This window comes from Dipodomys spectabilis, unplaced genomic scaffold (assembly GCF_019054845.1).
Source record: "Dipodomys spectabilis isolate Male_0828 unplaced genomic scaffold, ASM1905484v1 ptg000095l, whole genome shotgun sequence".
Taxonomy (NCBI): Eukaryota; Metazoa; Chordata; class Mammalia; order Rodentia; family Heteromyidae; genus Dipodomys; species Dipodomys spectabilis.
The window spans coordinates 37,123,954-37,149,038 of NW_024870772.1; positions in this window are offsets into that span (position 1 = coordinate 37,123,954).

The following is a 25,085-nucleotide window of genomic DNA, read 5'->3' on the forward strand; positions in this document are numbered from 1 at the left end:
ATATTGTCTTGCTCTGAGTACATAAAGCTATAGATCACAGGGCTTAAATATCTTTCAAAGACTTTGAAACTATCTTGTGGATCACTTAGAATAGCTGTCTTTCAATTAATCAATTTATTTTTCTAATCCCATCTTCTAGTACTATTGAAGTGCTATCTAACGTAAACCAAATTGTTGTAGCATTGAGTAGATTCAAAATATAACTGAAATAATTATAGTTATAATTTATTGAATTTTTGCTAGATGTCTGATAGAGAGCAAAGCTCTGAATGTGTATTATATCATTCAACTCCATAAATTAGGCATCTGTTTATCTCCATTTATCAGTTTTCACTGGGCTAAAGAGCTCATGCAAATCCACTCAGTTTCTAAATGACATAATTCTAAATGGAATTTGTAGGTCAAATTTTTAAAAAAGTATAGGATAGCAAGATGATATTAAAATGATAAATCTAAATGATATTGATTCTACAACATAATAGCATGTTGTAAAATTTAATATATGTGAAGTTAAAATATAAGATAACAGCAATGTTAAAGCTAGAAGGAGATAAGAGTATAAATGTTTAAGGAGCCTTTCAATAATAAAAATTATATACCTAACAAGCTAATCAAGTGTTGAAATGGAATAATAAAAATTCTTTCATAAGGAAAAAAATATGGACCAAAAATGAAACTAATAATATAAGAAGATAAATTTAAAGATAGAGCAGTAATTACATTAAATCTGAACTGACTAATTTTCTCAAATTAAGAGAAAATGACTATGTCAAAGAGGATTTTTGAAAAATCACTATAAGCTAGAATTGGTTTACAAATACACACATAAATATCATTGGTGGTATGCAAGTATGCATGAATGTATGAATTGAAATATAGTAGATTTAGGAGAAAACTCAAATTGTAATTCTGTAGAAAGGCAAATTCATCGTTTAATAAAACAAGTACCAGGGAATGGGTTCTTGAAAAGGATGTGGTAGAGTCAAGAGGATAGGGATAGACAAATGAAGAAAAGAAGTGGGGAAGAATGAAATAAAAAAAGTAAAGTTTAAGAAAATTTTGAGAAAAGTGAGGAAATGAATTGGTTGGGAGGGGTGAGTAAGAATGTTGAAAGGGGTGTCATTGATCAAGACTGTACATAAACTGCCTTGTGTCCCTAAACTGCTTTGTTGAATGGCCAGTCCTTTGTACAACTACTTAATGATAATATATATTTTTTCCAAAAAAAGACAAAGGCCACTATTTAAATTTTTTAAATTAATTTACTTTATTGTTATTACAGAGGTGATGTACAGAGGCATGACAATTACATGAATAGGGTAATGAGTACATTTCCTTTTTATCCTTTTCTTTTTGTTTTTTATTTTTTATTTTATTGTCAAGGTGAAATACAAAGGGGTTACAGTAACATAAGTAAGGTAATAAGTGCATTTCTTGTCTAACTTGTTACCCCTCTATCATTTTTCTCCCACTTTCGCTACCTCTCCAGTCCCCCAAGTTGTACAGGTCATTTCCAACATATTGTCTTGTGAATATCGCTGTTGCATTGGCTCCCCCTGGCCTTTGTCTCATCATTCTGTTGTTCCTTTGTCCCTTTCCTAATTCAGATAATTACAGTGTTTTCTGTTCCTTCATTCTCTCCCAGTCCTTCTCTCCCATCTCCCCTCACAAGTTTCAAAGTTTACCCATTTAAATTTTTAAAAAAATTGCATATTGCTTGTGAGAAACAGCTTAAATGTAAAGACACATAAGAAAGGGGGAGACTTTGTTCACTACTCCTATGCTTAACCTCCTTTGGCTTCTGTATGATAATTAGGGTCCTATATAAATTATCATGTCTCAGTTTTATTTGTTATGGTCATTCAGTGTGTTTACTTGTAGATTTATAGGCACCTTGTAGTTAATCACAAAAAAGGGAAACCTTGCAGCTTATGTTTCTTTGGTTCTGGCTTACTTTGCTCAATACAATATTTTCTCTATCTTTCCATTTCCTTACAAGTCCCAATATTATTTTCAATTTCCTTACAAAATCCCATTATCATTCTTTCTGAGCATAAGGGTAGTGGGCAAAGGCTCAATAGCTATGGACAGATGATCATTTAAAATAACATTCTATGAAATGAACACTAAAAAAAAAGGAAACAAGAAATACTCTTTAGTTGTCGTCATTGTTGTATTCATCCTTTTTTCCTTTTGTATTGTTTGTTACTTTGCATTTGGGAGGGTAAGCAAGCACTTAAAAGATGGAACAGTCAGGTGCTGGTGGCTCACACCTGTAATGCTAGCTACTCAGGAAGTTGAGATCTGAGGATCATAGTTCAAACCCACTCCAGGCAGGAAAGTCTGTGAAAGTCTCATCTCCATTTAACCACCAGAAAACCAAAAGTGACACTCTGGCTCCAGGTGGTAGAGTGTTTGCCTTAAGCTGAAGGGGTCAGGAGCATCACCCAGGCCCAGAATTCAAGCCTCACAACCAACCAAAAAAAAAAAAAAGGTAGAACAATAATGAACAAATACAACAGTGATACCAAATATTATGTAAAATATGAACAGATATATTTTTATTGTTGTTGTTTGTTTTGTTGTATTATTTATATATTGTTTGTTTAATAATATTTTATTTAATTGTAAAGGTAACATAAAATTACATAAGTAAAGAATACATTTCTTATTGAACAGTGTTACCAACTCTCTCATTTTCTCCCAGTTTCCCTCCCCCATGAAACTCCCCTCCCTCCCAAGTTGTAGTTCATTTGCATCATAGTTTCCTGTGAGTGTCTGAGTATCACTGTTACATTGATACCCTTTGTCCTTTGCCTCACTATTTTGTTATTCCCCTCCCCTTTCCCAAATCTGGTAAACATATACACAACACACAGGATATATCATCTTACGGGTGGGGATGTGACAGAAAGATTGGGACAGAGCAACTGAAGGGGAAAAATGGTTCAAAAAGAATGTACTATCATTTTTTCCAAGTTTTTCCATTTCCTTAGGAATAGGCAGTATCATATTTTTCTGATGGAAACATAGAATTCCATTGTGTATATATACCACATCTTCTTGATCCATTCATCTCCTGAGGGGCATCTTAACTATGGTAAATAATGCTGCAATGAACATAGTTGTGCTGGTGGCTTCAGTGTGGACTTGTTTGTGTTCATTTGGGTAAATGTACAGGTGTGTAATTGCTGGATCATAGGATAGTTCTGTGTTTCATGTTTTGGGGAACCTCCATACTGCTTTCCAGAGTGGTTGAACAAGTTTACATTCCCACCAACAGTGTAATAGTGTTCCTTTTGGCCACATCACCTCCAGCATCTACTATTTGTTTTTTTTTTCTTGATAATGGCCATTCTAACTGGGGTGAGGTGGAATCTCAATGTGATTTTTATTTGCATTTCTTTCTTTCTTTCTTTCTTTTTTTTGGGTCCGGTCGTGGGACCTGAACTCAGAGCCTGGGCGCTGTCCCTCAGCTCTTCAGCTCAAGGCTAGCACTCTACCACTTGAGCCACAGCACCACTTCTGGCTTTTTCTGTGTATGTGGTGCTGAAGAATCGAACCCAGTGCCTCGTGCATGTGAGGCAAACACTCTACCTCTGAGCCACCTTCCCAGCCCCTGCATTTCTTTTATGACCAAAGATGTTGAATATTTCTTCATGTATCTATTAGCTGTTCTTATTTCCTCCTCAGAGAAGTCTCTTTTTAATTCTTTAGCCCACTTACTAATGAAGTGGTTGTTTCTTTGAGGATTTTTTTTATTGGGGGGTTTACTTTTTTGAGCACTAGGTATATTTTGATATGAGGCCTTAGTCTGTTGTCTAGTTAGTGAAGACCTTCTCCTAATCTGTGGGCTTTCATATAGAAGTTCTGCAATTTAATGTAATCCATTGATCTAGCCTTTCTTTGATTTGTTGTGTATGTATACATATGACTATATAAAATGATGCTAATCAAAATGAACTCCAAGATATGGAAACAAGAGGTTTTTCTTTGTTGTTATTATTTTATTGTACTGTGTGAAGTATTTATTTTTTATTTCATTTTGTTTCCTTTGGTTTACCCCCTGTTGTCTCTGATTTTGGCACTCTGTATTTGTATATATGTTTAACTGATTTGGGGAAGGGAAGAGGAACAACAAAATGGTGAGATAAAGGACAAAGGGTGAACCAATGCAACAGTGATACTCATAAAACACTATGTCGGAAATGAACTTTACAACATGGGTTGTAAAGTGGGGGAGAGGGAAAGTGGGAGAAAAATGAGGGAGGGGGTAAAAATTTTCAAAAAGAAATGTACTCATTTCAGTATGTAACTATAACCCTTCTGTATATCACCTTTACAATTAAATCAAATTATATAAAAAAGAATTGTACTGATTGTACCTGACTCATGGAACTGTAATCCTTCTGTATATCAACTACACAAAAACAATTAATAAAAACATAAATAATTTTAAAAAGGTGGAGAATACAGTCAATAATTCATCACATATACCACAAAATTAAGCAAAGTAAGGGAAGGGATGGCTTGAAGGTGGATAAGAATTTTGAGGCGGGCCCTGCTGCCACTGTATTTGAGTTTGGTACCCTGGTATTGTATATACATTTATTTGTATGAGGGAAGGGAAGGGGAACCACAGAATGATGAGACAAGGGACAAGGGGGGAACCAATGCAACAGCGAAATACACAAGACAATAGGTTGGAAATGATCTCTAAAACTTGGGGGTGACTTGGGGGTAAGGAAAGTAGGAAAAAATTAAGGAAAGGGGTAACAAGTTTGACCAGAAATGTACTCATTACGTTACTTATGGTACTGTAACCCCTCTGAATATCACCTTGACAATAAAAAAAAATCCTGAAGAGGGTGGCACTGATCAAAATGCATTGTATTGTTTTGTTAAATTGTACCTTCTTTGTGCAACTACTTAAAGATAATAATTTTTTCAATGAAAGTCACCAAATAGTAGCTGCAAATGTCAATTATATTCATTCTCATTGAATGTTGAGGGTTAGAAAAATGACTGTCAGTAGGTTTGTGGACATGGTAGACCCATTGTAGGTCAGAATACATGTAGGATTACATTTTTTACCTTGATAGTATACATTTCCCATCTAATAAGAGAATGACATTTTGTTTCTGGGTACCAACATAAATTATATCTCTTTCCCAGAAATACTTAAGGAACCTAAACAAAGCATTTTAACCACCCAAGTAAATGGCCAGCAGTATCATTGGGGAAGAATTGCAGGAATATATACCACAATATATACCTTCTGTTGTATCACAGTGTCCTTCATCCTGGGGACCTGGCCATTTGGGGACCTGACTAGAGCAACCAGTGGGTTCCAGAACCAGGAAGTGCTTATGTGTTAAGCTAACCAAGGAATTCTGATTTTTGTCTTGTTGGAATCACATCTGGTAGACTTCTACCACTCCATCGATTTGTTTTCTTACTCAAGAGGTGACACACATTTCTTAATGGCTGTTGATTTCTGTTGCCTCTGGGGATACTATATTCTTTTACTCATAACCAGAATGTTCTGAAGTTAACATTGTCTAGACACCCTTTCAGATCTCAGCCATTACAGAAATGATTGTTTTTCTTTCAGAATCTCTGTTGCTTCAGAGTCCAATTCTTTCCATGCAGGGTGACAAGTCCTCTCAATGACCATCTCTCCTTTGCCTGCAGAAGAGAGTCGCAGTGAACTTGAGTGCTGCTGTTCCTCCTGTCCATGTATTCTTGACAGACATGGGATGGCCTCAGGTGTTTCTATAGAAATAAACTTGTGGTGTTTCAGCACACTGATCTCACAAATGTATTTTTATCCATCTTTCTGACATCTACTACGGTACTCAGACACTTCACCAACACAAAAGCACCATTCTCTTTGAGCTTTTAATACCCACTCTCAGATTGAGTCTTTCTCATCCATTGGTGTCTTTGCCAAGGTATTAAATACTATGTTGAATGGTACCTTCAAATAAATCATTGTTATTTATTGAGTTTTACCTTTCTGCTTCCTTGATCAAGTACCTTCAAAATCCATACCCAAATGTATTACTCCCTGGATTATGGTTGTGCCTCCTAGTCAATTCTTACCACTCCAGAATGCACTGTCTTTCTTTCCTTACCATGTCCAGAATATCCTTAGAAGGACACACTGGGATGTAACTATTTATTGATTTTATATTTAAGAGAAGTGATGGAATGATATGTGTGTCTGGTGTGTGTGTGCATGCACGCTCACATATGTGTACTGGGGCTTGAATTCAGGGCCTCGGAACTGTTCTTTAGCTTTTGCATTCAAGCCTGGTGCTCTAGTGTCTGAGTCACACCTCCACTTCTAGCTTTTGACTGGTTAATTGGAGATAAGAATCATACAGGTTTTCTTGTATGGGTTGGCTTTGAGTCACAGTCCTCACATTTTATCCTCCCTAAAAGGTAGGATTATAGGCTTGAGCTACTAGTACAGGATTGTAGCCTTATCTTTAAACTGGGAATAACAGCAGTTTCTTTTGCTGAAGTCTGGCTTTCATTCAGCAACAAGTCAAGCATTAGCTGTCATTAACTATGGTTTTGGGAGAAATCCTTTTTTTTTTGTCGACCATGGTGCCTGAACTCTGGCCTGGGCGCTGTACCCCAGCTCAGCTCTTCAGCTCAAGGCTAGTACTCTACCAGTTGAGCCACAGCACCTCTTTTCAGCTTTTTATGCTTATGTGGTGCTGAGGAATCAAACCCAGGGCCTCATGCATGCAAGGCAAGCACTCTACCACTAAGCCACCTTCCCAGCCCCAGAAATCACTCTTTATATTTCCATTTTCACTTTCTTAACATGTTCAGAATTCAGAGTGAGCCCTCACATCTGATACAACTAGGTCCATAGCTTGTTGGTTAATCAAACTGTTAACATAGGCTATATTGAGCAGTAATATGTATAAATATCTGAAATTTTGTCTTAATTACAGAAAATTACATTTATTACTCAATATTTTCACCCAAGATTAAGGAGTGAAAATTGTACTATAGGTTTACTGACTGGAATAGTTTGTGTTTTTTGCAAAACCAGCATCTAAGATGATTGACATTTGATTTTTAAGTGGGCTAATATGTGTTTAAGTACAGAATTTTGATAGATTGTTAGTGTCATTTCTTATGATACCACTCCTTTTCTCTTATAGTTAACCTAGCCTACAACTAATTTGACTACAGTTTATTTTTAACTTTAAGCACTTGCCTTCAATCTGAGTCATTCTAGATTATTCAACTTAGTTTTCACAGAAACTATGGCTTTCTCTCTTTTTTACTCCTTTTCCATGTGTAGGCCTGTACAGAGGTTTGGACATTTAGAACTTTATACTCTCATGTACTTTTCTTTTCACTAGGACCTGTTACTTTACCACTTGAGCTATACCTATACTTTCAGCATTTTGTTGGTTAATTGTGGATAATAGTCAATGGATTTTTCTGTTCAAGCTGGCTTCAAATCATGATTCTCAGATCTTGAAAATTCAAGTTAAAGCAATAGCTAGGATTACAGCATCCAGCCCTTTGTACTTGGTTTAATTGATATATTAAATTACTGCATTGTTATCTATTTATAACTGCAACTTGTTAGTGAGAAAATGCAACTTGTGTTTGGCAAATAGAGGACTCATATGTGAAGAGTAGATGGCGGTAAAGGCACAGAACAGCTCTCTCCAAATGTAGTATAGGCATTCAACCCTACATGGAGAGAATAGAGAATGTCTGTCATTCTGTAAGGCTATTCACCTAAAGATGTGTGAAGTCTACAGGAGCTCATAAAATATTCCTGAGAATAAAACTAGGTTTCTCAAATGACTTACACTTGCTAGAAATCCATTTCCTTCCTTTCCTGTGGAAGCTTCTCAGCCAAGGAGAATGACCTTACAGTCTGATGACCCCATTTACTGGAAGTCATTTTGCAATAAAGTCTTAATGTTTTTATGCTTCCTACACTATTACTTTAAAGCTGAACATCTCCATGTCAATCTCTTTCACAGTTCTAGAATGGTGTTCTTTTCTCCCTGTGTTCCAAGGCACTTTTGTCCAAGCTTGATATCTATCAACTTGATAATGCACGGGCTAAATGAGTAGAGCACTAGCATCAGGCTTCCAGAGCAAATTGCTGGACGGGTTAATCTTTAAAGGCTAAAATCATTTGGAGTTCTCTGTGATTTTGTTTCAGGTCTGTGAGGGTGTTTATAGCTGATTTTGATTCTCAACAATATTTAACAGTGGATTTTGTGAATAGAATAAAGTTTTGCTCCTGCGTTGGGTGTGTAATGATAACATTGGGGAGAAGTCATACTCTTTACTTGTAAATATTTTTATATAAAAATTATTTTCATGCCAGTACAATAAGGGAAGGGCACATGAGGCAGGCAAACGTGTGATTTCTGATGAGTGAAGCTTCTTTTTCCGGCTCAGCAGAATATGAATTGCATGCACTTCTGAATGCATCCTTTTATTCTGCCAGGAAACTTCCTCACTTATAGTTTATGTCTGGAAAGACAGATGTATGGAGAGCTCCACCATTTGTCATTGCTTTAAAAAATAGAGCAAAATTTTGTTCTTCCATCTAAGTGAATTGCATGGGAGAAACTGGTGTCACTGGGCAGATAGCTCTCTCTTTTGCATATGGCTATCTTTGGTCATCACCCTACCTGGTCGTTTGTTCCTGGTAGTTTGTGCAACAAAAAAAAGTCAAGTTACTGCACAAAGTAACTCTAAAACCATGTGTAAAATTCTTCCAACTGCCACCAAATCCATAGATCCATTGTACAGGAAAGTGGCAGCCAGGATGTATACTTCTTCTAGGACATTGAACAAACTCTGAGAGATACCTTTTGCAGAAGACAAACTTCTATCTAGCTAGCTTCTCTTAAGATATCCTTGTACATGAATAAAGGGTAGAAAGAGGATTTCTTACAAGTGTGGTGTCTCCCCTTGTTCTTACTGGAGAGCTTGGTAATCCCCACTCAGGGCATATGCAAAGCCTCAGTGACAGAGACCACAGGCATGAGATGGCTCAGTGGAGAACAGGAGGAGAAAAAATAGACTATAGAGGCCCCAAGGGCAAATTTCATTTCTCTTATCATTTGCATACAGTTGGCTGGAGTTAATCTATGGAACTTTGTTGTCTGAACTACACACTCTCTTTCTATACCTTTTATCTGCAAAGGTAGCAATGAGGGTAGCTGACATCCAAAAATGTATGGTAGTTAAAACACACAAACAAATCACCTGGCAATTTTCTAAAGACTGTAACTTATGACTGGTAACCGAATCTTCTAAGTCAACAGTAATACAAGGAGAAAAGCCTTTCATGTCTGGACCCCCAGTTTGTTCATGTATTTGTAAATGTGTATGTGTGTATACATATGTGTATTAATGTATTTACACTTAGTGAGACTACTTAATCCTTGGGAGCTGTATCATTTTAAGAGAATGCTTAGATGATGAAATTAAGCAAATAGCCCAGCACTTGTGCCTCACGCCTGTGATCCTAGCTACTCAAGAGGCTGAGATCTGAGTATCACAGTTCAAAGCTAGTCAGGGCAGGAAAGCCAGTAAGACTTTTATCCTCAATTAACCACCAGAAAACTGGACGTGGAGCTATGGCTGAAAGTGAAAAAGTACTAGCCTTGAGTGAAAGAGCTCAGGGCAGTGCCCAGACCCTGAGTCATCAAGCACCATGACTGATTAAAAAAAAGAAAGAAAGAAACTAAACAAATAATCAATCAATAAATAATCAACTAAACAATATTTTTGTGAATCTCAGACAAAGTGCTATGATCTCAGCTTTTTGTGTCCTAATTGTCTTCTTGCTAAAAATTTTTCCCCTAGTAAACAGCCACATTTCATCCCCACAACACTTCAGAGTTTCATGGATATGTAGTCTCCTCTAAAACTCATGTTACTGGAGACATGTGGGAACAAATTTGATGACCTTACCAGGATTAAGCTTAACAATAGTTTATCCACTTACCTCAGTAAACTCATGTTTGTTTTACCAGTGGTTTGTAAAAGTTTTTTTATTATTATTATTTTTTTGGGGGGGAACCTGTCTTAGAATCATCCAAAATACAGGAGGACTCTTTTTTTTTTTTTAAAATTTAATTTTATTTGTGAACATACTGTACAGAGGAGTTACAGTTACATGGGCAGGATAATGCGTACATTTCTTACCAAGCATTGCAGCCTCCTCCTTTGTTTACCCTTCACCTCCCTTCCCAGCCTCCCCCCTCCCCCCCCACCCCTTCCCCCCCCCCCCCACCGACATTGTAAAGCTGGTTTTGACATGACATTTTGTACTTCTCATTGTTGCAACAGGTCCACCTGAATCCTTAAACGACTTGTTTGTCCCCGTCTCCTCCACATGTTATACTGACATCAAATATAGTGAAAGCGGGGGTTACACTGTGGGGGAGGGACATACAAAGCAACAAAGAAATAATATTATAAATGCGTTAGAAACACATGCATGAATGAAACAAAAACATTAAAATACATATTTGAGGGTTCGTTTCCCTAACATCACATTCTCTGACTTTGTCCGCTTGACTCATACCTATACTAGATATTGCAAATAAGGGAAACCATGGGACCTATGTTTCTTTGGGCCTGGCTTACTTCACTTAATATAATTTTTTCCAAGCCTTTCCATTTCCTAACAAATGGGGCAATGTCATTCTTTCTGATGGAGGCATAGAATTCCATTGTGTATATATACCACATCTTCTTGATCCATTCATCTACTGAGGGGCATCTGGGTTGGTTCCATATCTTAGCTATGGTAAATAATGCTGCAATAAACATAGTTGTGCTGGTAGCTTTAGTGTGGCCTTGTTTGTGGTCATTTGGGTAAATGCCCAAAAGTGGGATTGCTGGGTCATTGGGGAGCTCTATATGGAGTCTTTTGAGGAACCTCCATACTGCTTTCCAAAGTGGTTGAACAAGTTTACATTCCCACCAACAATGAAGTAAGGTTCCTTTCTGTCCACATCCCCTCCAGCATCTGTTGTTGTTAGAGTTCTTGATTTTTGCTGTTCTAACTGGAGTGAGGTGATATCTCAATGTTGTTTTGATTTGCATTTCTTTTATGGCTAGGGATGTTGAACATTTCTTCATGTGTCTATTGGCCATCCTTCTTTCTTCTTCAGAGAAGCTTCTCTTTAGGTCTTTCGCCCACTTACTTATTGGGCAGTTGTTTCTTTGAGGATTTGTTGTTGGGTGGTTTAATTTTTTGAGTTCCAAGTATATTTTAGATATGAGACCCTTGTCCGTTGTATGGCTAGTAAAGATCTTCTCCCAATCCGTGGGCTTTCTATTGATCTTGCTAGCTATGTCATTTGCCCTGCAGAAGCTCTGCAACCTTATACAATCCCATTTGTCCAACCTTTCTTTGATTTGTTGTGTTTCCGGGTCTCTATTCAGAAAATTTCGGCCTGAGCCGAGGAGACCCAGGGTTTCTCCTATTCCATCCTGTAATGTTTTCAGAGTGTGTGCTTTGAGTTCAAGGTCTTTGAATCCATTTGGAGTTGATTCTGGTGCAGGGTGATATATAAGGATCTAGCTTTAGTTTTCTACATGTAGTTAACCAGTTTTGCCAGCACCATTTACTGAAGAGGCTGTCTGTCTTCCATTCTATTGTTTTAGCTCCCTTATCGAAGATTAGATGGCTATAGGTCTGTAGGTTCATTTCTGGGTTTTCAATTCTATTCCATTGGCCCTGAGGTCTGTTCTTATGCCAATACCAAGCTGTTTTGATTACTATGGCTTTATAGTAGAGTTTGAAATTTGGTATTGATATTCCTCCAGCAGTGTTCTTTCCGTTGAGGAGTGTTTTTGCTATTCGGGGTCTTTTATTGTTCCATATGAATTTTTGGATTGCCTCTTCTATTTCCTTGAAGAATGAGGGTGGAATTTTGATAGGTATTGCGTTGAATTTGTAGATAGCCTTGGGAAGTATTGCCATTTTCACGATGTTAATCTTTCCAATCCAGGAGCATGGGAGGTTTTGCCATTTTTTAAGTTCTGTGTTGATTTCCTTTTTCAAGATTTTAAAGTTTTCATCATAGAGGTCCTTCACTTCTTTAGTTAAGTTAATTCCGAGGTTTTTTATTTTTTGTGGGGCTATTACAAATGGAGTTGCTTTCCTAATTTCAGCCACACTTTTCTCATTGTTGGCATACAGAAAAGCCATTGATTTTTGGGGGTTAATTTTATAACCTGCTACTTTGCCAAAGTTTTGAATCAGCTTGAGTAATTTGGGAGTGGAGTCTATGGGATTCTTTAAATACAAGATCATGTCATCTGCAAAGAGGGAGAGTTTTATTTCTTCTTTCCCTATTTGGATCCCCTTTATGTCTGCATCTTGTCTTATTGCTGTAGCGAGGCATTCTAACACTAGATTGAAGAGAAGTGGAGAGAGTGGGCATCCTTGTCTTGTTCCTGAGTTAAGAGGAAATGGCTTTAGTTTTTCACCATTGAGTATAATGCTGGCTGTAGGTTTGTCATATACAGCCTTTATTGTACTGAGGAATGTTCCATGGATTCCTAATTTTTCCAAAACCTTCATCATAAAGGGGTGTTGGATCTTGTCGAATGCTTTTTCTGCGTCTATTGAGATAACCATGTGGTTCTTATTCTTGCTCCTGTTGATGTGATGAATAATATTAATTGATTTGCGTATATTGAACCAGCTTTGCATCCCTGAAATGAATCCTGTTTGATCGTGGTGTATGATTTTTTGGATGAATTGTTGAAGTCGGTTGGCCAAAATTTTGTTGAGAAGTTTTGCATCAATATTCATCAAAGAAATGGGTCTATAGTTCTCTTTCTTTGATGAGTCCCTGCCTGGTTTTGGGATGAGGGTTATGATGGCTTCATAGAATGTGTTCGGTAGTGAGCTTTCTCTTTCAATTTCATTGAAGAGTTGGAGGAGAATTGGTGTGAGCTCTGCTTTGAAGGCCTTGTAAAATTCCGCTGTAAAACCATCTGGTCCTGGACTTTTCTTAGCTGGGAGGTCTCTTATTGCTGTTTCTATTTCAATGCTTGATATGGGCCTGTTCAGATAGTTTAACTCATCTTGGTTTAGTTTTGGCATGTCAATATTTGCTAGGAAGAGGTCCATTTCTGTCAAGTTCTCAAACTTATTAGCATACAGTTTTGAGAAGTATTCCCTTATAATGTTCTGAATCTTGGTTTTTTCCGTGGTGATGTTTCCATTCTCATCTCTGAGTTTATTAATTTGGGTGTGTTCTCTTCTTTTTCTGATAAGATTTGCTAAGGGTCTGTCAATTTTGTTAAGTTTTTCGAAGAACCAACTCTTTGTTTTGTTGATTCTTTCTATAGTTTTTTTGGATTCTAATTCATTTAATTCTGATTTAATTTTGATTATTTCTTTCCGTCTACTGGATTGGGGTTTATCTTGCTGCTCTTTTTCCAGGAGGTTTAGATGTGTCATTAAATTGCTAGTTTCAGATCTCTCCAATTTGTTGATGTAGGAGCTCAGAGCTATAAACTTGCCTCTGAGTACTGCCTTTGCTGTGTCCCAGAGGAGCTGGTAATTTGTGTGTTCATTTTTGTTGAATAGCATGAACATTTGAATTTCCTTTCTAATCTCTTCCATGACCCACTCTTGATTCAGCAGTGTGTTGTTCAGCCTCCATGTGATACCGGACTTTCTTTGGTGGCTTTTGGTGTTGAGTTCTAATTTTATTCCCTTGTGGTCAGAGAGAATGCAAGGTATAACTTCAATGTTTCTGAATTTAGACAAGTTTGCTTTGTGGCCTAAAATGTGGTCTATTTTAGAAAACGTTCCATGTGCTGCTGAGAAAAACGTGTATTGTGATGCTGCTGGGTGAAATGTTTGGTAGATGTCTGTTAAGTCTAGTTGATCTATGCAGCTGTTTAGATCTGTGGTTTCTCTGTTGAGTTTTTGCCGAGTTGATCTATCTAGTGGGGAGAGTGGTAAGTTTTTTTATTATTATACATTAATCCATAATTAGCATTTTGGATAAATGAACTCTGTTTAGTTCTTACTTTTATAGCACAGTCAATCAAGAAATATTTAGAAATGTATACACATAAGAAAGATTTGTGGGGCACCAGTGACTCACATCTGTAATCCTAGCTACTCACAAAGATGAGATCTGAGGATCATGGATCAAAGCCAACCTAGGCAGAAAAGTCCATGAGATATATGATAGCTTTGAGCTAGCATAAAGCTAGCTACCTTTTTGCTCAGGGACAGTGCCCAGGTCCAGAATTCAAGCCCCAGGACTTACAAAATAAAAAGATTTTAATAGTTTTTAAAATTTCAGAAATGTATGTCTGAGTGATAGTAACTGAGTGATAGTGAATGTAACTTTTTGTGAAACTATTCACAAGTGATAATGAGTAAATTAATTCCATAGTGCTTTAACTACTTTCTCTAAAGAACAATTAAGCCAAGTGATGATGGCTCATACCTATAACTTCAACTACACAGAAAGCTGACTAGCCAGCCAAGGCAAACAAAATCCAAGAGACTAATATCTCCACTGACCAGCAAAAAGCCAGAACTAGAAATGTGGCTCAAATGATAGAGGATCAGACCTTATTCAGAAAGCTATGTAAGCACAAAGCTCTGAGTTAAACCTACCATATGCAGTTGTAATAATGAACAGAGGTCCATTCTGCATATCGGCTATGCAAAATTAGAAATTTGAAGTACAGAATGATGATGTTCTAGATCATAAACCTGCCAGAAAACCACAATTCTAACTTCTCTTAGGAAAGTTGGCAGACAGGACTTGTGTTCTCCCTGTATAAATTTCAAGTTATACAGAAAATCTTCAGTCTAATTTTCAACAACACATGTAGCCAGTGTGAAATACGTCTAATTTGGGATGACCTAAAATTACATGAAGGTTGACACTTCTGTTCTCAACCTGCTATCAAAAAAAGAAAAAGAAAAAGAAAAAGTCATTTATTCAAAAGGTTATTTTGAAAGTTGTGTGTAGAACTTGGCAATTCACAGTTTTAAGTTTATAGGTTTTTTTTCAATTTTTATTTTTATCTTTAAGTAGTTGTACAAAGAAGTTGCCATAAGTGATTATTTTTTTCAGTTACTTTTCTTGCAACAAAATAGGATGTTTCTGTAGGCAGTTGAGACTTAGTTACCATGTCATCTTCTAGGAGTCACAGGAATCATTGACCATATTCAAAGTTTTCTCATTTAATTAACTGTTGAAACTATAAAGCCTCTTTGGATCTTGACTATTAGATTTATTATATAAATCTTTAACCTAGAGCAGCCAGATATCCTATGTCCTCTGGTTGAAGTCCATTGTCCTGGTTTCCTGTTTTGCACTCCTTAGGGAGTACATTCTTTCTTATAGTTCTGTTAAAAAATAAGTCAAAATGAGTACAATAGATCCTCACTTTGTCTTTCCATCTGTTTTGATCTTCTGGTGTATGAATTGCAGGAAACAGAATTCTCACTTTAACTGAAGAACAAGATGATTTATGACACCTCAGCCTTTTGCAGGTGCACCCAGACCAACCCCCATGTTTTGTAGGCAGCAAACAAGGCACTTGCTGATAAGGTAAAATGGGCTTGGATAATTGGTAACTCCTTTGATTGTGGGAGAGGAGGTATGTTGTGTCATGGCCTGTGTAATGCTTAAGCAGAGAACACCAAAATCACCAGACTGTCAGTTACAAGAGTTACCTGAAGTCAGCAGGAACAAATGGGAAATTATAACTTTGACCTAGATGTCTGGAAATAGAGATTGAGAAATTCTGCAGTATATTGTGTAGACATCCATCTGAACATCCTTGCTTCAGTGGTTTTCTCAACAATTTTACGGTAGAATTCTACAACGACGTCCTATTATTTGGTAATTCCAGGAGGTCTTCCTGACAGTAAGACAAAATGAAAGTGTAGGTTTAGATAAAGGTTAATACTGCTTTTCTAGTTTTCAGAGTGTTCCACATGGATACAACTAACCTCATGAAAAGGAGAAGGTACAAATTAGAAAAGCTAGTGGTGACAACAAATTTAAAAACTGATATTTATTTTAAAATGTTGTAAGATGCAACTGAGAATGAGTAATAGCAGGAAGTGTATTTAATTTTTATGCTAAGACTTTTTCCTTAGAGCAAAGGATTTCTCCTCTAAACTTATTTAACTTGTTTGTTTATGATGTCTTCCTGTGCATGCCTAGAAGGGGGAAAGTATCTTAGAAAGTTAGCTCTGTCATTAGAAGAATTTTGCAAACAGTTGAAATGGAAATTCCAGTTTCATAATGGTTTCATCAGATGATTCAAATAGAAAAATAGCCAAACTACTTTCAAGCATACCTCCAAGTTTTCAACCAATTTTTAGAATCAAAAGCTCTGAGTACCCATCCAACACAAGATATAATACCTCCCTACCATTACTGTACATTTATTTAAATTTAGACATGAAACATGGAAGGGTAAAAATATATGAGTGTAGATTTTGGTGTAGTGCAGTATGATCATAAAAAAATCCATAAAGTGAGACAACTATTGAGCTAAATCATATTGGATTGGAATTATTTGCAATGCACACATAACTCACGGATGCCTGAAAAAATAGTCTACTCATTGAAATAAAAATCAAGAGTTGTTGACATTTATGTTCTATGCACATAGTAGATGAACTATACCATATTTGTGAAGAAGTTAATATTGAATTTAAAAAAAACCTTATCATCCAAGAATATACTTTTTTCATATGGCAATCATCTATTTGATTTTCAAAACCTTGGACTTAAGTAGTCACTTGGAAAAATTTTATTATCTTGGTATTCCAGAGAAACAACCATCTTAATTGTTTTTTTTAAAGGAGTTCAGTGATTTCTAATTGTATTAAGTTCAAAATTACCTGGAAATCTTTAGCCAACATATTCAAATATTGAGTACAATAAAATGCCATTTTTCAAATATTTTAATGACTTGCTAATATTTCAAACAGATGACAGAGCAGAGCAAAATAAACTTTATTAATATAAAAGTTAAAGAACTGCATAAATGAAACACTGACAGGTCGTAAGGTTAAAGGTTATATTTACAAAATTGTTATTGCTATGTTGAATTTCTTCTCTTTTTTACAATTTTTTTAAAGTTTGAGACTTTCGTCCTTAAAATGCCTTTCATTAGAGTGGTCCTATTCACTTGCAATTGGTAGCTGAATTTGGCACTTGGGTGGATGTTGTTTTTTGTGTGTGTGTATGCCTGAGCAAGACTGACATGTTGATTGGAGAGTCTTCAGTAAGTCTTTTTTTTTTTTTCTTGGTACATTTTTATTGTAAAAATACTGTACAGAAGGGTTACAAGTACATGAGCAAGGTGAGTACATTTCCTACAGAGCACTGTGGCCTACTCCTTTGTTTTTCCCCTACTATCCCTTCTCCCCCCCCCCCCCCAACTCCTCCAGTCAGTCTTTATTTCAAACAACACATCGTTATTTTGAATTTCTTGTGTGAGGGAAACTTTTGTTAGTATTTCTGATTTTAATTGGATAAATCTACATAATAAATGACAATGAAATGAATTTCATGATGGCTGCTATTTCACAATGTTTATTTCTGACAAAATATTCAAGAGAATCAAGGTCTATCTCACATGAATATTTGTCAAATAAAAATCCTTTGAAGGGACCAAAAATTGTGAACATGCTTGGCCTAAATATTTGTACATTTAAACATTTTAAAATATTTCCATCAGTATCATTTTCTCTAAGCTAACTGTATTTACTAGAGGCTCTCATTCAAAAATAGAGTTTTGTTGGGCACTAATGGTATATGCCTGTAATCCTAGCTCGCCTGAGAAGGAAATGTCTCCAATTACCAACCAAAAAGCTAAAAGTAGTAAGTGGTAGGATGGTAACTTGAGGAAAAAGCAAAAGGACCATGGAGTTCAAGCCCCAGTACTAGCATACACACAAAAAAGGAGTTTTCATATTTATCGGATTCTTTTGTTGTTGTTGTTATTGTTGTTGTTGTCATGGGGGTTGAACTCAGGGCCTGCATGCTGTCCCTGAGTGTTTTTGCTCAAGGCTAGTGCTCTACCACTTTAAGCCATAGCTATACTTCTGGTTTTCTGGTAGTTGATTGGAGATAAGAATCTCAGTGACTTTCCTGCTGGGCTGGCTTTGAACTGTGATCCTCAGATCTCAGCTTCTTGAGTAGCTAGGATTACAGATGTGAGCCACTGGTGCTTACTTTTTATTTTAAAAAATAATTTTAATGTTTGTGTGTGTGTGTGTGTGTGTGTGTGTGTGTGTGTGTGTGTGTGTGTGTGTGTGTGATATCTAGGAATTATTAAGCCACATTCCCAGCCCCTTATCTGATTGTTATTTGCTTATTGTCTTTATATTTCTCTCTGAAAGATTATTCAAGTTTTAAATTTGTCCCAATGTTATTAAATGTTAACATGATGTGTCCAAATCTTGTTTCTTCTTAATGATGCTGTCTATGTGAGCTTTCATCTTTCTTTAATTCTAAGAAATTTATATTCATTAATTTTTCAAATATACCCACTTCTTTGTTTTAACTTTTCATTTTTTTCACTAAATAACTTCTGTCTTCTGGATGTTGGCACTTCTGTTACATCATTTAGTTTTTTATTTATATTTTTTGCCTGTCTATTCTTTCTTGGTGATACCTAGGTTAGTGTTATATTTCTGACTCATTAATTCTGTATACAGAATTTCTATAACTAATTAACTTAGCTATTGTATTTTTATTCTAATTCTGATCTTGCTATACTATTTCTATACTATTTCTCTCGACTTTTTAATACTTTTCTGTGCAGACAATGCATAACATACAATCTTTTGTAAAAGATCAGTTGATGTTTTAGTATGAAAAATATGTCCTTGGTGTCTATGCTCAGTTACTGGCACTGAGCTCCTAAGATCTTTCATCTGAGTAGTAAGATTGCTAATGTCCCTTCCCTCCCCAACTTCTCTCATTTCTCTGCCCCACCCCCCACCTGTGAAGTGAAGTTGTAAAAAAAAAAAAAAAAAAAGATTGCTAACTTTGCTGGGCACCGGTGGCTCACACGTGTAATCCTAGCTATTCAGAAGGCTGAGATCTGAGGATCACGGTTCAAAGCCAGCCTGGACAGGAAAGTCCATGAGACTTTTATCTCCAATAAAACCACCAGAAAACTGAAAGTGGAGTGTGGCTCAAGTGGTAGAGTGCTATCCTTGAGCTGAAGAGCTGAGGGACAGCACCCTGGTCCAGAGTTCAAGCCCCATGACTGACAAAAACAAAACAAATAAACAAAAAAAAGTTTGCGAACTTCATCTTTGACTATTGCACCTTTGTTCATGGTTTCTTTTATTTTTAAAATTTTATTGTAAAGGTGATGCATAGAGAGGTTACAGTTACATAAGTTAGGTAATGAGTACATTTCCTTTTGAACAGTGTCAGCCCTCCTTCACTCTCTCCCGGTTTTTCACCTCCTGACTCTCCTCCCCCCAGAGTTGTATAGTTCATTTCCAACATACTGTCTGGTTGGTTTCACTGCTGAATTGGTTCACTCTTTGTCCCTCCATTTCTGTGTTTTCCCTTCCCCTTCCCAAATGAGATAAACTTATATGCAAGACAGAGGGTACAGAAATAAAAAAGAACAGCAGAAAGGACTAAACCAAAGATAAAAGGAAAAAAGAAAAGAAAAAAAGAACTGAAAACAGTATAATAAACTGTTTACTTCCATTTCTTGGAGTTCATTTCAATAAGCATAATTTTATATGATTTTAAGCACATACCTATTAAGCCCTTGTGACTCTCTCCTGGAAAAGATCGTGTCCAGTTGTAATTATTTGTCTTTTACTATCCAGTGGGTTTACTTGTAGATTTCTAGAAAGAGTCTAGTTTTTACATATGAAGGAACACATGAAGCCTATCTTAAACTTTTGCAATTCCTAAATGATAAGAATGAGTTTTGTTCAAATGTAGCAACTATTAGTAGATTCCCAGACTCAGGTCAGCCACCAGAAGGACTGGGCCATGATTAGAAAGTTGGAAATAAAAATCCCTTCCCTCTATCTTTTTATGAAGATGAGAAGAGCTAGAGGTTGAGTTAATAATTGCTTGTTAATAATTGCTCATGACTATCTGGAAAAATCCTTCATAGAAGTTCCTAAACTATGAGTGAGCTGCATGTCAATGAACATTGGGAGAATATGGAATATTGGTTATCTTGAGAGATCATGGAAGCTCTGTTCCTTCATGCCTTGCTCTGTGTGTCTCTTCCATCTAACTGTTCCTTTGAATTCTTTTATGGTGAATGCGTGTTTTCCTGAGTACTTTGAGTTACTTTAGTGAATCACCAAACATTGAGAGACCCTCTGATTTACAGCCTGTCAGTCACACATCTAAATAAAACAAGCTAGGAATTTCCATTGTTATCTGAAGTATGTCACAGAGCACTCAACCCTTTGGGGTCTGCAGTAACTCCAGTTAGTGTCAGCATTGAGCTGAATCATAGGATGCCCAGTTGAGAAATGAGTGATGTATAGAACAGAAACTATGAATCTGCTTATAGAAGTATTCTGTGCTGAGACTCTAAATAATAAGTTTCTCTTTCCTGCAGATTACATATCTAAAGTCATTTTTCAGGAAATACATATAGGTCTAATCTTAATCTTTCGATTTTAATTACTATCATTTCATTCTGCTCTCTACTATCTATCTCCAGCTTAGCTATAATTTTCCTTTTATTATGACTTCTCTGCTCCCCAAAAGATATGACTAAGTCTCAGCCATTGGTACTGTGAGTCTGACCTTATTTGGAATGAGTCTTATATGTGATCAAGTTAAGGTAATACTAGATGAGTGTGACCCTAATTGCAATGGCTGTCTTTAGAAAAGAAAAAAATTAAATCTGGAAATAGAAAGGAGATACATGATGGCATGTAGAGATAGAAGCAAAGATTGGAGTGGTGTGTTTATAAACACACTGTTAAAAAATTTGCAAGAGTTGTCAGGAACTAGGAATAAACAAGAAAAAAATTCTTCCCTCGAGTTTCAAAGGAAACATGGCCCTGCCAAGACCTTAAGTTTGACCTCTAGCATCCAGCCCTCTGAATTAACAGATTGCTGTTGTTTTAATCCACTCAGTATGATTTGTTATGGATGAAGTTTCTCTGCAGAAGAAACTCTTCCAAGGCATACTTTGAATTTCTGCAAGTTTATGCATAAACACTATTCCCTGGGATTTCTTCATTTCTCATTTCTTGATGGAGAAGTATTTTATTACCTGCTTAAACATCATCTAACCATGGGTTCTGGTTTATATTACACCTCAAATTTTTTTCACATTCATGTTTGTTCAAAAGTGATTTCTTGGTCTTCATAACTTTTCTGGTAAAAGAGTAGATACCCCTGAACTCCTTGGTAAGAATGTGGGCTGTGGAGTGGGTAGGTATTTCTTTGGGTATCTAATGTAGGTGCATATCCTCTGCATGCAGCACAGTACCTCTCAGACAACATGGTTAAAAAACTAAACAAAACAGTTATATTGAATTTAAAGGCAGTAGAATGTATTAATACTCACCCAAAGTACATGAGTGTCTATTTAATTACATAGGGATAGTTTTTCCTCTTTTAAATTGATTGAACACTAGAACTAGAACACTCCACATACAGGATTAGATACAAGTTTGCTTTCATTGTAGTGTGGAACTATTTACAGTCAGCAAATAAAATAACATTCATAATAATTTCAACAATTGTATAAGTTATTAACATGATCACCTATTATTTACTCTCCTAAATGACTTTGTAGATTCTTTATCATATCTTGTTATTACATCTGTCCCATCTATGGGTAGAAACCAAGACTCAAAAAAGGTCTCGACAGGGCTGGGAAGATGGCTCAGTGGTAGAGCGCTTGCCTTGCATGCTTGAAGCCCTGAGTTCGATTCCTCAGCACCACATAAGCAAAAAGAAAAAAGCCAGAAGTGGCGTTGTGGCTCAAGTGGTAGAGCGCTAGCCTTGAGCTGAAGAGCTGAGGGACAGCGCCCAGGCCCAGAGTTCAGGCCCCACGACCAGACCAAAAAAAGGTCTCGACATTCAACCTAAGTGAATAAGCTCAAATCCAAAACCCAAAATAATACAATATTTCAATAAACTTTAAAAACAAACATTTCTTAAAATGTTAATAACTGTACTAGATACCAAGAAGCATTTGCATCTTGCTGCCATATTTCTGTTCTATGTTTTAGATCATTGTTTGTGAAGACAGGATGATATTTTGTGAGCTCAAAGGCTGCCCCCTTAGTGTTGTATTATAGAAAGGACTACATTGACAATGGAATAACTAGAACTCAAAATGGTTGAAGAGGTGGAGAATGTTTTGTAGATGAGAAGTGATCTGCTCATATTTCATTACCAGGACAGCTAAAAGGAGATACTTAGTGAAAGAAATTTTACAGAAGCCTCAATTTCAGTGCCATTCTTGTTGATGTACTATGTCTGTAGCTATTAAGAAATGGAAGAGATAGCAAACTAGTATGGGAATTAATGTTGGGTCAACCCTGAGTGTGGAAAACTCTTCCCAGAAGAAAAATACTCACATCTTCACCCCACTTATAAAAATGTTGGACAACAAATTTTGAAGTATTTTACAACATCCCTGGGAAATTATTCAATAAAAAATTGGTTTCCTTTACACGGAGAGCAGTTAAGGGGAGGGGATCACATGAATGGAGAGGAAGGGTGGACAAACACAACCATTATATTCAGCAAATGTATGTAAAAAATGGAATTACATACTAGATGGCATGGAAGGGGTTGGGAAAGATGAAGTAGAACCATGGAAGGAGTGACATTGGTCGAGACATACTGTACTTACAAACTGATACGTTGAGATGAAACTCCTTTGAATAACTACTTAAAGATAATGAAAAAACAGAAAATGTTTACCACTTGAAACTCATGTAGATTAAAATGCTTCCATACTTTTAATTTAACATTTTCTGCTTCAAGTAATTGGTATCTGCATCTACTTCCTTGCAATTCTGTTCTTCTTAGTGATAACCAGATTAGAAGGGAGAAAAACTAACAAAAAAATAGAATCACAACAACATGAATGGATAAGTCAAATAACTGGATGGTCAGATGAGTGAGAAAAGAGGCTCAAACATTGTTTTATTGATGTGACTCTAATTAACCTGGCATTTCTATAGCCAAGAATTTTTCCACTGAGATTATTAGTCTTCTGTTCATATGTATGGTTTTCCAATCTTTAAATCTTTTTTTGCCATTCAACAAAGCAGTTTATGAATACAATGTACCTTGGTCAGGGTCACTCATTGCATCTTTCTTCCCCATACATCCCAATCCTTCAATTTTCTTAATTTTGTAGGATATGCATCGAAATTGACTGCATCTCCCCCTCCCCCACATTCCTCTACTCATTTGTCTATCCCTATCTCATGGATCCACCACCTTTTCAAGTACCTGTTTCTTGATGTTTATCTTGTTGGACTATGAGTTAGCCCTTCTAAAGAATTATACTATTTGAGTTCTCCCCTGAAGCTACCATATTTCAGTTAATATATTTATGTACACTGGTATACCACTTCAGTGGTTATATGTTTAAAAATTAATGCTAGGTTTCATATATGAGAGAAAAGATTCATTTTTTGTCTCTCTGGGCCTAGCTTATGTCACTTAACATGATGTTTTACAGGTTCTTCCATTATTTTGCAAATGATGAGATATCGTTTCTTTCTAATGCATGAGTAAAATTCCATTGTGTATGTATACTACATTTTCTTGTTCCCAATATTTAAATGTTATGATATACTTTATAGAAAATGCTCAGGACTCGTCGGACACCAGTGGCTCATGCCTGTAATTCTAACTACTCAGGAGGCTGAGATCTGAGGATTGTGGTTCAAAGCCAGCCCGGGCAGGAAAGTCTGTGAGACTCTTATTTCCAATAAACCACTAGAAAACTAGAAGTTGCACTGCGGCTTAAGCGGTAGGGTGCTCGCCTTGAGCTGAAGAGTGCAAGGACAGCGCCCAAGCCCAGAGTTCAAGCCCCATGACCAACAAAAATACAATAGTAAAGTAAAGAAAAATCTCAGGATAACTGAACTATGACATTTCTAGGATATCCTCAGAACTTTGTAAGTTAACTGAACACTACCTATTTGTGGCACATTATCAATCATGTGAATGTATAATGCTGAAATGTTGGTCAGAAATGCCATATTGAAGTATTTTCTAGATTTATATTGAGTGAAGTAGAAAAATGAATTCACACGCTTGGAATTTTTCTGTATTATATTAATAACTTCACACAAGGAAATTTCTTCAAGGAGAAAAAGAAAAATATGACATCAGTCATACTAATCTGCTATTTATAGGTTTGAAAATATGAAATACATAGAAAAGAATTCTGAGTGAAATGATACTCTCAGATAATGAAGATGTCATTGATAAATTCAATGAAAGTTTAAATAAAGCAATTATAATCAATGTTGCTTTTACATAAATATTCTTATTTAAAATATATTTTTTCATCTAGCTACATAATGGTTAATCCCATTTCTTGATTATGTTCATTTTACTTATATTTTTTCTGGTCCTGGGGCTCTAACTCTGGGCTGGGGTGCTGTTCTTGAGCTCCCTTTCGCTCAAGGCTAGTGCTCTACCACTTAGCCACAATGCCACTTCTGGCTTTTTCTGTGATTAATTGGAGATAGAAGTTTCACTGATTTTCCTGCCCAGGCTGTCTTCGAACTGCAATCCTTAGACTTCAAATTCTTAAGTAGCAGGAGTGAAATACCTGCGCCTGGCTCATTTAATTTATATGCATAATCCTAAAAACTTGGAAAGTGGATCTTTATTTTTCTAGTCCTTCTTAGTTGATTCCTTGCAAATCACAAAAGGGATACAAATCAAAGCACTTTCTCATCATGTCTCCATGGTACACATGTCACTATTATGGGTTAGTAATTAAAGAAAAACTACTTGGGTTTGGCTTACTAAACACACAGGATTCTTATTTATAAAATAAAT